The sequence below is a fragment of the Tamandua tetradactyla genome, chromosome 4, assembly GCF_023851605.1.
Source record: "Tamandua tetradactyla isolate mTamTet1 chromosome 4, mTamTet1.pri, whole genome shotgun sequence".
NCBI classification, from domain to species: domain Eukaryota; kingdom Metazoa; phylum Chordata; class Mammalia; order Pilosa; family Myrmecophagidae; genus Tamandua; species Tamandua tetradactyla.
In genome coordinates, this window is record NC_135330.1 from 69,756,739 (window position 1) to 69,772,628 (window position 15,890).

The 15,890-nt window shown below is 34.6% G+C and overlaps 1 protein-coding gene across 2 annotated transcripts in view; it reads right to left on the minus strand.

Annotated features, from left to right (window-relative positions):
- Positions 1-15,890, minus strand: part of PPP2R5A (protein phosphatase 2 regulatory subunit B'alpha) — a 141,198-nt gene that overhangs the window by 123,356 nt on the left and 1,952 nt on the right. The window contains exon 1 of one of the 2 annotated variants that reach the window (XM_077157739.1): positions 2,691-8,939. The exons of the other annotated variant lie outside the window; for it this stretch is intronic. The gene's annotated coding sequence lies outside the window, so the exon portion shown is untranslated. Of the gene's footprint in view, positions 1-2,690; positions 8,940-15,890 lie in introns of those variants that run through there. 2 annotated transcript variants of the gene reach the window in all.

Consider the following 15,890-nt stretch of genomic DNA (forward strand, 5'->3'; position numbering starts at 1 on the left):
AAAACAAACATTTAGAGTTTCTGAAAATGGTTCTAAGGGTCAAACAGCAATGAGGAAATATCTATTCAAGAAAATCTACAAAAACTCTGTAAGAAATACAAGAGTCTGTGGTATTTGAACCAAGACCAATTCCTCCCTCCTTTCCACCAGCTCAACAAGGTAAAACTCCACTCCAGACTGGTCCAGCAAAATACAGGGATCGCTCTTGCCCCCACTTCCAATCAGACGGCTTTCTTCCAGTAAGGAGCAGGACAGAAGCCTTTCTCATTCTGCCCTCAGTTTACCTGTTGCTAAGACTAAGTTCTGGTCAAGGAATACATCTGAAAAATGAGAAGACCGTTTTTCAACCCAGCCCCCACACACTGGATAAAGGCTCTATCTTGGGGTAGCACCTTTGAGAATACTGGGGCCCCTTATCCTGGTTTTTAAGACAGTGATTCCACACCAGCAAAGGCAAGCCAAGAAGATCTCAGACTACTACCCACCCCACCTCCACCAATACTCAGCTCCTTAAGCTGGAGGTGGGGTATAACTCAGAAAGTGTAAAACAGAAACTGACTGCATTTGCAACAGAACATGGAAAAATTCGAGCGTATGGGCACTCTTAAAACCAGTGGAGGATGTGGTAAAATTGGGAAGAGATTAAGAGATCACTGACGGTACAGGCTAAACCGTAAACTATCTGCTTTTCAGGAAATAATCAGGAAAAGAAACAGCTGGGAAGAGCTCTACCAATGTCAGAACAAATATCAAACACTGACAACAGAACCATTCCTTCAAAGATGTATAAATTTGATTCAATTTGTCTAAGGAATAATTTATGCCCCAGGACACTGATGAAAACAACAGAATAAAAGCTGGCAATTAGTGAAGTTTAACAGCTAGGTAAGGTAAGAGACAGACAAGGGTCCTTCCAAAACCACTGTCACCCCAGGGTGACTGTAGGCATACCTGACGCTGTGCTTTGCAGAAGAGCAATTTCAGACGCTTACAACAGGGGGAAGCATGGGTGAGGGAGAGACTTCACTAAATTACTTTATCTTATCACTAAACAAATAAGTAAATAACAATAACACACCCAGAGATGGGAGGGAGGGTGAGGTAATACCAGTCACTACAATAAATTATCTAAAATGTTCAGTTTCCAACAAAGTGTAATGAGACATGCAAAGAAACAGTGAAGTATGACCCATAGACTTGGGGGGGAAAGCAGGCAACAGAAAGTTGCAAGAATAACAAGATGTTGGATTTAACAGAAAAAGACTTCAAAGTAGCCACTATAAAAATATTTAAAGAACTAAAGAAAACCCTGATTAAAGAAGTAAAAGAAGGTATGGTGACAAGGTCATATCAAATACACTATCAACAAAGAGACAGAAATTATAAAAAAGAACCAAAAGTACAATAACTGAAATGAAAAATTCACTAGAAGGGTTCAAAAGTACATTTGAAATGGCAGAAGACTTAGCAAACTCAAAAATCAACAGAGATTATGCAATTGGAAGAACAGAAACAGAATTAAAAAAAAAAAAATGAATGAAGCCTCAGAGAAATATGGGACACCTATGAGCACCAACATATGCATAATGAGAATACCAAGAGAGGAGAAAGGGGTACAGAAGAAATATTTGTAGAAATTAGAACGGGTACAGAAGAAATATTTATAGAAATTAATGGCTGAAAACTTCCTAAATTCACTGAAAAAGAGTCATCTACACACCCACTTATTATATGATTCCATTCATAAGAAATGTCCAGAACAGGAAAATCTATAGCAACTACAGAATCAATAGAGACACAAAGGAGATTAGTGATTGCTTAGGGCTGGGTGAGATAGGACAAAAGGCAGGGATGGGGGTGATAGCTAAAGACAATGGTGTTTCTTTTTCTGAGGATAAAAATGCTCTAGCAATAACTGTGGTAATGGTTACATGTGTCTGAATATACTAAAAATCAATGAACTGTACTTTTAAATAGGTGAATTATACAGTATGTAAATAATATTTCAAGCTGTTAAAAACTTGAATCCAGTTCTAGCCTCTAAAAAGTCTTTCATATCAAACCCACAATATTGCTGAAAAGATCAAATTGTAGTAAATTTATTAAAAAGATCAATTGTAGTAATGCCACTGACAAATAATAAAATTTCATTCCACCACAAATGTGTATGCAACATACACTTAGCAGACTTTTATCTTTGTGCTGCCTACACTAATTTATAATATTAAATAAGATAGATATTTTATGGGACATGAAAATGAAAACCCCAAAACCACCATATAAAATGACAAAGAGGTAAGAATAGTACTTTAATAATATGGCTATGTAATGTTTGTTTTTAAGTTTGCTGAATAAAAAAATAAAATCCAGTAAAATAATCTGGTGTTTTTCCTTGTAATGTGATTTTGTTGGTACTGTCTCAAATGCAACTTACCAGAAAATCTAGTCTATCTTTATTTCCCTAAAGACCTCAAATGCTAAGTAGGACAACACTGAAATTTTATTATGTTCATTATTACAATAGCCTATTGAACAACAATATTTCAAGTTGTTCATTGTTAATCCTCTATTTTACATTTAAGAATAAATCATTTGAACTACAGGTATTATCATTTGTAACAGAAATAACAGTCCTATAGGTATAATTTTCCTTAAAGGAAAAATATATATTCCCAATTACTGCTACTCACATATCTGAAATCTAAAGTAGGATCTCCTTTAGGATTCATGATACAAATTATAGAACAAGTACCGTATCTTAGCAACCCAGTAATACCACTACAGTGACAAGCTGAGGATGCAATCCAAGATTCTAATTTGAGAAACTGGCACAGAATATAGGACGTGTGGCTTTTTTTGGCAATACCCCTAGAACATTAATAACTAAGAGTCTAAAATCAGTTCTTATTTGCAACTTCAGAGTATGGGGCTATTATAAAGTAACAATGGAGAAACATTTATTAACAAGTGATTCACATCACTGTAACTAAATGTTCTATGATTTCATCAGAATTGAAAATGGTGGGAAAAATTACTGGCACTGTGTTTTAGGCAATGTGAATACATGCATATTTACAGCTTAACAATGAATTCTAATACACAAATGATATCATTTTAAGGAAATTTCTAGAATACTATTTAAAACTTTAAGAAGCATGAATATTTCCATGCTTTACTCAATTACAATTCAAATGTAAATATGTCCACACTGCTGGATTATAGAAGAGTTAAGCCATACTGTTCAATTTTATTTAAAACAAATCAACTGTTTGCTATCTTTTGTGTTCAAAAACCACTTCTGATAAGAAGTGGACCAGAACAACAAAGAATGAAGAGGAACTAATAAAGCATATTCTGTAGTTTCCCTGAAATGTGGAACCTTGGATTTTAAAATGCAGGACACCGAAAAGCAAAGACTCCTAGGAGAGTTAATGAAATGTGTGTCATCTGCTTAATTCTATTTCAATATAAAACCTACTATTTTAAATTTAACAGGTTCTTAGAAGCATCTTTGTTTCTCATTTAAAACTTTTGGGGTACAAGTAGTATTAAAAAGATCTTTATAGATGAAATGGAGAGCTATAGATATTTTCAGTTTTGTTGCCTGTGATGAGGTACCCATCTTGCAGCTATCTGTAACTATTAAGAAATATATGCTACAATGTTAAAAAAATAATAATAATAAAATAAAAAATAAAAAAGCATTACCTACTTTAAAAAGGTTGCTCAAGTCTCTAGAATATGGCCTAAGATCCCTAAGTCCACAGACACCCCAATTCCCTCTACTATCAGAGATGGATGGGGTTTGGGGTAGTACTGAGTGGATTCAAGAACTCTGAAATTATATACCAAACATAATATATGATCCTTCAAAGGAGATGGCCCATTATTTTAATCAATCAGATTTCCAGGAGATCCATGTATAACCTCCCTAAAATTAAATACCAGTACTCCTAGAAATCATATCCCCTTAATTATTTCCATTTCCTGTTAATGTAAGGAAGTTACATCAAAGTTTCAAATAATTTGATTAGTTCCAGAAATAAAAACTTTATCTGGAGGAAATTCTAAATTAATTTTATTTTTTTCTTTCAGATATATGCTATTTACAATATTCTAATTAAGTGAAAACATTGGGTTACAGACCAGCATGCACTATATGATATGGAAAGATTCTTAAAAGTTTGAGAGGTTTTTCTGGACAGAGATTTTTATTTTCTACCTTTGTAAGGTTACTTTTTTTTTTTTAACATTTTTTTATTGTGTGATATAACACATCACACAAAAAAAGCAATACATTTTAAAGTACATTTTAACAAGTAGTTATAGAACAGATTTCAAAGTTTGGGTATGGATTATAGTTCCACAAGTTCAGGTTTTTCCTTCTAGCTGCTCCAAGAAACTGGAGACTAAATATAATTATCAATATAATGATTAAATAGTCATACTCATTTGTTAAATCTTAGCTTCTCTGTTATAACTCCTCTTTCTTCTTTGATCCTCCTCCCAATCTTTAGGGATATATGGGCTAAGCCAATTCTAACTTTTTCATGTTGAAAAGGGGTGCCAACAACATGGGATCGGGGGTGAAACTGGCTGATGTTCTTGGAGAGACTGGCACCTCTGGGTTTCAGGCATTATCTGGCCTAGGAACCATATGAAGGTTTTTCAGGTGTCTGCAAAGTACACTTAGTATGTCAAATTTTGCAGAATCTCAGATAAGAGCCTTCAGTATTATTTAGGGTTAACAGGAATGATGTTGGTTGGGTTTTGGCAAACTGTGGCAATTAGCAATACTTAGCTTAAGCATGCATAAGAGTAGCCTCCAGAAAGCCTCTTGACTCCATCTGAACTCTCTTAAGCCACTGATATCTTATTTTGTTGCATTTCTTTTCCCCATTTTGATCTGGAAGGCATTTTCAATCCCACAGTGCCTGGACCAGGCTCACGAATGGGAGTCATGTCCCACGCTGTCAGAGAGACTTTCACCCCTGAATGTCATGTCCCATGTAGTGGGGAGGGTAATGATTCTCCTTGCAGAGTTGGCTTAGAGAGAGAAGGGTCACATTTGAGCAACAAAAGAGGTTTTGGTTCTTAGGCATAGTTATAGGTAATCTTAGCGTCTCTGTTACAAAAACAGGTTTTGTAAGGGCAGGCCTCAAAATCAAGGGCTCGGCCTATTTTCTTGGGCATCCCTAATGTTTGAGAGAGAACTAGGGGTTTCCAAGGTGGGAAAGTTTCGTAGTTCTATATTTTTCCTCCAGTCCCTCAAGGGACTCTACCAATACTTTTTAATTATCAGCCTACCATAGTCTGGGATATATCCAGGTATTACATTAAGCTATACAGAATTCCTTTGTAAGATTATTTTAAGTTATTTTTAACAATGAGCCCATATGTTTTTAAAAATACACAATAAAGCCATTATGAAAGAAACAGGGTAGCTAAGAATATGACATTTCTCATTGCATATTCTTTAAATATTGAGTTTATTTTAAAAAACCAAGAAAATTGAGACTTACTCACATGACTCACAGCAAGTATTATATCTTAAAATAGATTTCTGTTCTATAGAAGGAGAAGCTACTTCTCTAGAACTTAAAAAAAAAAGGGAGGGGGGAACAGTTCTCAAAATATGTTATGCGTAAGGATCATTTGGTTGATCCAAATTAAAAACAGGATATCAAAATATATGAACATAATAAAACCAATGGCTAAGCATCTGGTGGCTAGGTAAAAGTTGGGTTATTTTTGCCTTTCCTACATGAATGACAGAAATTTCCTATGACGGAACTATGACTGTGGATAAATAAATGCATCTTAAAAGCATTTCATTGTCCATTTGCCACTTTATTTTCCCTTTAGATTCAAAGTTAGGTTGGTTCATTCACTGGAAATACATGTGGAAAATTCCTTAAGGAAATGACATATAATTGCCTAATTTTATTTTTTATTTTTAATTATTTTTTTAAATAAATATTTTAATTGCCTAATTTTCGCTAATGTCTGGAGGTTTTAAAGGGGGAGTAAAATGAGTAAAGTGATAGGTAAACTGGCCCAATTTACTTTTTTTTAATTGATATAAATTATATATTCACACACCATGTAATCATCTGTAGTATATAATCAGTGGTTCACAATATCATTACATAGCAATGAATTTATCATCACACTAATTTACTTTTATATCCAAGTCTCAAGTTACCTTGCCCCAATTTATTTTCCTCCCTTAAACACCACTATTCACTCTTTCCTCAATTTGGGAAAGAATGATCAGAAAGACAGCATGCTATGCTAACATGGGCACAATAAAAAAAAAAATGTATCTGAAAACCATGTGTACATAGTTTGTGTAGAGAGGGACTGAAATATATGCAGCATTTCCAAAAGAGAGGCAAAAATAAGTAGAGATATTAATCAGTACTTGATAATACATAGTAATTTCTCAAAGCTGCTAATTATAGATCATCGTAACTTTAAGTTGTGACTACAAATTATAAATCTAGCTGTGAAACAGATTTGCTAGGTGACTGCATGGTTTACTTCATCTTCACCTCCCTTTTTCTCAGCACTCATTCATAAAACAAATGACTTAAAATTTTTCTTCAGACAAATTTTGTATTACTTTACTTAAAAAGAGGAGGCAGGGAGAGAGGAGGGATAGTGCTAAAAGAGAAACCTCAAGACCAAAGAAGCATTTTTATTTCAGAAGAGTTTAAAGATCCCCTGCATTAAAGGTTCTTAGAAAAATTTATGTTCAATACTGGTCTACCTGTCCATGACATAAAAGAAAGCAATATCTCTCAATTATAAATATTTCTCCTTTGTACCATTAGAAAATAAGGTGCTCAATTTTGCTTTAGTGAAGGTAACACACATCTTTAGTTTAATACCGAGAGGAATCAATAGCTAATTAAGTTGAAGCTAAAAAATTACTTGTACGATAACAATCTCTCCAAGTTTTGGTTCCTTCATTTACAAAGTGCTAAAAAGTTTGGGGTGTATATAAATGCTACTCAGTTCTTAATCATTATAAATTGTGAATTACTGCATGATACAAAATGAGGTTTTTCTTTAAATCAATTTAATAGCTTTGGTGGCATGGAGTTGTATGTACCCCAGAAAAACACGCTCTTAAACTTAATCAATTCCTGTGGATGTGAACCCACTCTAAGCAGAACCTTTTGATGAGGTTTCTTCAGTTAAGGTGTGACCCAACCCAATTAGATTGAGTCTTAATCTTATTACTGGAGTCCTTTATAAGCCAAATGAAATCGAGCAGCCACTGGAAGCAAGAAGCTGAAGGCCAACCGAATTCAAAGAGAAGGGAGAGGCTGAAATGTGCATTGCTGTGTAACAAGAGGAGCCCAGGACCAAGGATCACCAGCAGGCAGCCCCAGGATGCCACAGTCTTCAGGGAGAAAACACCATCTTGATGATGCCACGATTTGGACATTTTCCTGGCCTCAAAACCATGAGCCATTAAATTCCCTTTTGTTTAAGCTTATCTATTCCATGGTATTTGTTTGAGCAGCCAAGGAAAATAAAGCAATAGCTCTGCTTCATCATTTCATTCAGGAAATATTACCTAAGCACTTATTGCCTAAATGCTGTGGAGGAAGATATGGCTGACTATGAATACTTAAAAATCTGAAGGCAGAAAACAGACAACTTTAACCTTACTCTGGCATTTGTCACAACATATTTTGTTCATCACATTTATACCAATGACATCTTGCCATCTGGTGTACACTAAAGATATTCCAATGAAAAAGAATAGAGAATCCCAATTTGGCCAAAAGACCAAGTGGCCAGCATCCCAGACTATGGATATTTTCTATCAGCAGACTTGAAAGTCTTGGCAGGCCAGTAAAGGTTAAAATAAAGAATGTAATTAATGATTAGAAATCACCAAATGGGAACTTCTTGATTTGCGTATCCAAAAGCCTATTTGAGCAATAATAACTAGGTTTCCAAAAGGCACCTCAAACTTGATTTCGCCTTTATACCAGTTCCTTCTCCAGCTAGCCTATCTAAAATACCTGGAAGTCATCTTTGTCACCTTCCTTTCCCTCTCTACTGACCCCCAATCAACTTATTAACGTGTCTTATCTAAGGTATGCTACCTTAGTTGGAGCCAAGCCATGTCTCACAAGCATATTAAAATAAAGTCCTAATCGCCTTTCCTCTACCACCCAGCAGCTGTACTGATTTTCTTTAAACTGCCAAGCTTCCTGAAAGTGTCCCTGAATACTTATTACTCCACTTCAACAATTTCCATTCATTCCTCAAACTACAGAAAGCTAGTTTCAAGTCTACCCATCTTCTGAAATGCCTCTCAAGTCACCAATGTTACCTAAAGACTACCAAACCCATGGAAATTTTACAGTGTATCTGAATTGTCCACAGCTCTCCTCACTGTGACTATTCCCTTTCTTTCTCTTCCCTTGGCTACTGTCTTCATTTTCTCCCAATTCCCTCTGCCTCCACTCAAGTGGTCTCTTGCCTCTTGGCTGCTCCTTCACAGCCTACTTTTACTTGAACCATCATCTAAATATTGATATTCCTTGGCCTCTTCCATACTATTCATTTTCAGTGGGCAGTCACTTCTACTTCCGTAGCTTAAAATGTCACTGACAAGCTAAAGAATCCCAAATTATTATCTTTAGCATAGATCTTTTTCTTTCTACTTCACTCCAGACCTATATACCTAGTAGCCTACTAGAGAGCTCCATTTAAATTTCCTATAAGTAATCCAACCTGCCCAACAAAGAACCATCTTCTCCTCCCAAATCTGCTCTTCTTCCTTTTTTTTCTTTTTCAGTAAATTCTTATCACACATCTAGGTACCCAAGGCAGAAATGCATCATTCTTGATTCTTCCCTCTAACCAAGTCCTGCTTGTGATACCATCGTATACCCACTTAAACAAATCCACCAACCATTTTATCCCCACTTAAATAAGCCCACCAACCATTTTATCCCCACTTAAATAAGCCCACCATTGCCTCTTTTCTTGATTACTAGGACAGCCTCCTAATTAGTGTTACTCCCATCCCCCAATACACTCTTCATACCACTACTGGGTTTAAATGCAGTACAATGCCCATACCCACCTTCAATATGGCATCATTGCATGACCTAGTCTCTTCTTTAACCCATTCCCTTGTTATACTGTATGTCATGGCCACACGGACTGCTGGCAATACCCAGAACATGCTATCCTCCCTTACATTTGGGTATGTACATACTGTCTGTCCCTCTGGATGGCCCTCTTAGACCCTATTTGTCTCGACCCAACACCTCCGGTCTTTTAGGTCTCAGTTTCCCTGTCACTTTCTCCTAGCAGCTTTCCTCAATCTTTCCTCTCCTATACCAAAACTGGGTTGAGTCCCTCACATACCTCTTTAGCATTTTAGTGCTTAATCTAATCACAATTGTCACACTAATTAGAACTGCCCATTTATTTCTGTTTAAGCACTATGGAAACCAACGAGAGGAAAATATATATTTCTGTTCTTGATTTTTTTTTTTTGCATGGGCAGACACCAGGAATCGAACCTGGGTCTCCGGCATGGCAAGCAAGAACTCTGCCACTGAGCCACCATTGCCTACCCTCTGCTCTTGATTTTTGAAAGGATGTGTCTAGTTTCACAGCAGGTAAACAAAACCTTTTTCCTTTGGTCAATCAAAAGAATGACAATGCTAGTTAAAAAAAAAAAATCCAATAAATAAACCTCCAGAAGTTATACCTTATTTTACTTGTAACTACACCAGATTTTTAATGAGAATAATGTATCTTTAGACGTTTGTCTGAAAAACAGTAAAAAAAAATAAAAATAAAACCACCACCCAGTTTCATTAATCAAATTAAGGGTTACAACAAAAACTGTCTCTTCTTATTCACTTTATTAATTTAGAGTCATCAGGTTAACAATCATCAACTTCTGATAATAGCTATCATTCTAAACTATTTTTTCTCTTTTTTTTTTTACATGGGCAGGCATCGGAAATCAAACCCGGGTCCTTGGGGGCATGGCAGGCAAGCATGCTTGCCTGCTGAGCCACCGTGGCCCGCCCAATAGCTATCATTCTAGAATATCCTTTACCAGTGAATCTGAAGCAAAACCAATTAGACAAAATTTATAACTTTCAAGCTACATTTAATATTTGGTAATCCTGAACTGTATGTTAAAAATCCAATCCTTATAAACTTCCTGTTTCTGACATTTAAACTCTTTCATTATTGTATATACAGTGTATTCATTAACTAAGCAAAATCTTAAGAGAGTATCCAAAGGATGGGACTAAAGCTTTATAAACTCTCCACCTTAATGAAAGCATCTTTGATAAAATGGCAAGAATACTATTTATTTAGAACAACAAGAATTAAATCAATTCCCAATGGAAGATAAACTACAATGACTGATCAATAAGAGATTCAAAGAGATAACACAGTATGGTTGTAGTAGTTGCAATTAGCATCGCCATTCCAGCAGGAGGAGTGTATTCTCAAGAAATCCCTGTACCAACCGGCCTTCAGTATCTAAACTGGAAATAGGTTCTCTGAGTTTTAGCATGTGAACCTACCTTACTGTAAACCACATTACCAAAAAAAAAAAAAAAAAAAATCTCAGAAGCCTTCTTTAAGAACCCTAATCAAAATTACAGGTTTATAAAATTCACGATACTTAACTCAAAAACCCACATAAACAAATTCCTTCAAAGCAGAGTTCCTAAAGTATACACATAAAGTAGGCTCAAAATTGCTTACTAGTCAATAGCCTGCTCAGACAAGTAGAATCAACTTTGCATAAACCTAGCCTGGCATGTAAAACTCTTTCAGCAAAGCATTTAGGTTCTTTATTACATATAGCCCCAAGTCCTCACTTTTTTGCCTTTGATCAAAAGCTATGGTCAAGATTAAGTAAGATATGAGATTTGAAAATACTCTGGAGAAAAGAATTTCTTGACCCTAGGTAAGTATAAGTCATGACCAAGAACACACTGAAGTTCAAGAACAGTTCTACTGTTCGATACCTTGTATTCAACATATACAGGAGTAGTATTAGGTCTTGTGAGCCTATAGCAGAAAGCAGTTTTGCATTCTAAAGTGCGTGAATCCTTATCTATATTCTAAATGATGGGAATAAAACCAGGCAAACCTGTATGATATTTTACTTGTCAGCTCTGCCGCAGCTTCAAAAACCACAAAAAAGAAAACAGAATTGACAACCTGGTATCAAATGATAATAGTTGGGTTTCAATTATGATGACTACAGCAAAATCCAACAGACAGAATCTTTCACTATACTTAAAATGACACAATATAACAGCACTATCCCGTCCAAGAAAGCAGCTGATTAGCCATAGGGGGCAGCAAAGTTAAGAGAGTGAAAAGTAAATAGCAGAAGGTAAGGTGAGGGCAAGAAATGTTAATAGGCTGGTTAATGAGCCAGGAGTTATCAAAGAGAAAAGGACAAAGACCAATGAATTGAATCAACAGACTCATAATGTTAACTAGCCATTTGCAACCCTGGCTGCACATTAGAATCACCTGGGGAGCTTTTACTCCTAGATCCTACCTTAGATCAATTAATTTGGAATCTCTTGGGGATGGGCCCCAGGAATTGGTATTTCTTCAAGCTCTCCAACTGTACAGCCAGGATGAGAACCAGAAAAAGAAACTGGTCTCAATCCCCAACTTTTGACAATTTCAAAAATGAAACATAAAAATCTATAGTTTTCCAAATGTATTGGTTTTATTGATGAACCAAACTTTGACCCAAATAAGGGCAATAATTCATAATACACTATGTCATCAAGGGGAAAATGTTATTCTTGCAGGTAAAAATGATTAAACTGAAGTTTAAAGGAGTTAAACAACTAGCAGAACTAAAATCTACTATTTACAGGCTTGTAGTCTACCCCAATGACAACACTATTTTACTAAATACATTTTGCTGGATTATCACTTTATTCAATTAGACACTTTAAAATACAATTCAACATTTATTTAAGAGTCAGTGAAGGTAATAAAATGAGAGGGGGAAATATTATTAGGATAATAGAATTCTGAAGATGTTAAAGATTTAAATAGCAAAGTTCTTCCTGTAAAGAAGAGTAATGGACACTACATTTACTTATGCTCTAAGAAGTATATTCTAAAAAGGTTAAAAACTTTCAGGTCTTCTACTTCTACTTCCAGAAAATAGCCTAAACTAAAATGTTAAATCTTTTTATAAACAAACACTTTTCTTAGCATATTCAGATGAACTTCAACCTCTCCTTTAGTGCCATCCCAATTACAAAAAGGGGTTACAGGGTTTATTTAGATGGAATGATATTAATTATGAGAAAACCTACAAATCTCAAAAACTGGATGAGTAGTAATGTTTTCCCGCCAAAGAAAGCATTAAGATAGTTGTGAAACTTCAGCATTCTAGTTTCACAGCTACCCTAGAAGACCACATACCTCAAGAAAAAAGTTAAAAAAACAAAAAACTACATTTCTTTTCTCCTAGAGGTAAAATCAAAGCACTTCAAAATCACCATCTCTGCTATTGGTCTCAACACCTACACTGGGAACCAGTTTCTAAGAATGGACAACAAAGAATTTGAATGATGTTTCGGCAGCTGTTTACCTCATCTGAAAGGGATTTCAATCTCAAAACCAGTTTTACTCAGTTCTTTGATATATACTGGCTGTCTCTCATAAGAAATGCACATCCATACAATTCTACTGGTTAATTCTTTGTTTGGTAAAAAAAAAATTCCAACTTCAGCTTTCTAACATTTTAAAGAGTTTGACTCTACCCTATTTCCATTTCCACATTTATAATGAAAATGTTACAGCATCACCTCACTTCACATAAATCACATATCTGAGAACTGATTATAAATGAAATTAATTTTAAATACACTATGAAAGTTTACTATTTAAATAGTTCTATTGTGAATTCTTCATTTAAAAAATATTTTTAATCTGGATTTTCAAATATCAAAGAGAAAGGGAACTAACATTCTTTGCCTATTTTTAGGCACTTTAATTACATTATTTCATTTAATCCCCACAATCCTAAGGAGATAGAAGGTATTATCTCCATTTTACAGATAAGGAAAATGACTCAGAAAAATTAAAAATGTACTTTTGACCCTGGACTGACCCCAATGACCCAACTCTATTCATACTGCTTCTCGTTTGCTTAAAACAGATTAACGGCATGGACAAGTGAAAAATATATAATGAAATCATTTGACCAGGGTCCCAGTGTCAGTTGCAACACCATCCAGAAAAATAATCATAGGCATGAAATTAATCTGATAAATCCTAAACTTCCTCATCAATAAAATGGGTAATAATGTCTTCCATCAAGTTGCTGGTATTTGTAAAAATACACTGCCATCGGCAAACAATTTTATCTCAGGAGATGTGAAAAAAAACAAGGACATCAGGGACTGCGAGTTACACATATTTTGACTGGTTTACTAGTTAAGATGAGAAGTATTATTTTTATTAAAAATAAAATAATTTTAAAATGCTAAAATGTTATATAAATATAAGGCATTAACAACTTTACCAGACCAATCTTCCAGAAACCTAATAAACAAACTAGGTCAAACAGACTGAAAACTTTCCATTGGATATAAGAGAGACATTCTAAAAGTTAAAAATTTCCTAATTCTTCGTTACCAGGTGGAAAGTTTAAGGTAGGAAAGTTAAGTCCTACGCTAAAGTAAATTTAAACACAGGAAAAAACAATAATATGCTCCCAATTTTATTTTCTAGTATCTAGCTCTCAGAAGAGCCTCTAGTGTTAATGAGACAAATGTGTTTTGTCTCATTCAATATAAGGCGGTTCAATTTTCAAGACCCATAGTTTCTCATTTTTTAAAAATCCTTTTAAAAAGACCTATTTATTAAATAATTTCCACAGTTAAACTGAATTTATTCTTAACATCTACACCTCTAAATTCCTACAATCTACTTACTAAATGACTTTATGCAAATGACTTCTTATAGATGAAGAGTTGGATTTTTTTGGTTAAGCCTTTCAGGCAGTATGCTTTGAGGAAAACTAGCTGGCACCTTTCCAGTTCAGACCCATGTGGACAAAGTGTAACATAAGTATGTTGGTATAAACACTTGACTTGAAAGATCTTGAATGCAATGGATATCTGAATCACTCTATAGTAAGACTGTATTTCAGAGCAGAAATAAAAAATTCTCTTTCATACACATACTAAAGAGCTTTAAACAGGTTTTTGTTAAGGCAACAAGTGAAAAAAGTACTAGTGACTGAGATAAAAACACAACGCTGTGGTATGAAGTACAATGACAAAGAACCAAGCAAAGCAACAGAATTTTTAAAATCATTTTTGCATTTTGGAACCTGGAGTAAAAGCACAGTTTTTTCTATTAATGGGTAATTCACATAAGGGTCTTATTTCTTTAATTAAGTTTGCATACATTTATGTTGAAGACAGAATTTTCCTTATGAGGAATATTATACTTTTACATAAAATATCTAGAATTAATCTCAAGTGCCAATTTTACTTTTTTCTCTTTCTACTTTTAACTAAACACTCCTCATAAAAAATTCAATTTCTTCAACTTGCTGAACCAGATATCATATAACTTAGATGATTACTGGTATATTTTTGCCAGGCTTTTAAAAGCAAAATGTATTAAGGTTGCCATTTCTGTATTGCAACCAACCACATGTTTAAGATCCAATTATTTTTATTAAATAAAGTAGATACAATATTCATAAGTGCAATACTAACAAATCACAATATCTTCCTAAAAAGTAAATTAAGTAAAAACAAAAAAAAACTAACATCAAACCTTTAAATTGCAAAAATAATTTGACTTAATGAAAAAAATCAAAAGAATAAAAACTATTATGTTTTAATTAAGTTTAAAAATTTAAATCCATAACAGCAATGTCCTAAAAAGTAAGAAATCTTTTAGCTGTGACATCAAAGAATTAAAGTCTAGGCAATGACTACCATTGTGGTCTACCACTGACCATGATTTGTAAGTTTTAACAATTTGTGTATGCTAAAGAGCAATCAAATGATAAATGTGATAGACTAAAAATATCTTAATTAAACCTTCTTTTAAAACCTGCCTGATTCTGACTATAGGACGTCCTTGGTTTAGAAACACCCCAAGAAGCAGGGCAGTGTGGGGTCTAAATGGGTGTCAGAATTGCTGTAGGTCAACTGTAATTTGATTTGGAGATTTCTTCAGTCTCCTTGCCTAAATAAGCCTGGATTCATATGCCCAAAGAAAAGGCCATACTCGTCTGGAAGGGAATACTAGAGATTTTCAAATGAATTGAAAAATCTGCTGAACGTTTCCTGGCCTTGCAAAGGAAAGGGATCCAGAATTCTATCAGAGTTCTTCTATTGCAAAATTTTTGAAATACCTAGAGGATTAATTATTTTCTTGTTCCACAATTTCTATCCCGTAAAAGAGAAGATACTAAAATTATGAAATTAAAGGGTAATAATTAGTAATTCGTGAAAATAAACCAGAACACCTGGAAATAAGCTATTAAAAATTCTCTAAACCTAGTGGGAGAAGTGTGCCAAGTTCTGCAAGGCATTAGGTACGGATAGCACTGTGAATTACGGTATAAACCTACACACTCCCCGGTATCTGACTGGCGAAATAAGTTCTCACTCCATTGCAGAGCAACAATTTGTACTTCTCCAAAACTACCTTGTCTGTTTTTCTCCAATACTCAGGTAGTTTCAACCCTCCCATTCTTTAAGCTAAAAGATAACATTTAACCCTTACATTCCCGTCAATACGAAACTACTTTGTTCAGATTTCATTATCAATAAATCTAACTCTTAACCGTAATTGGCATTAGGATCTCT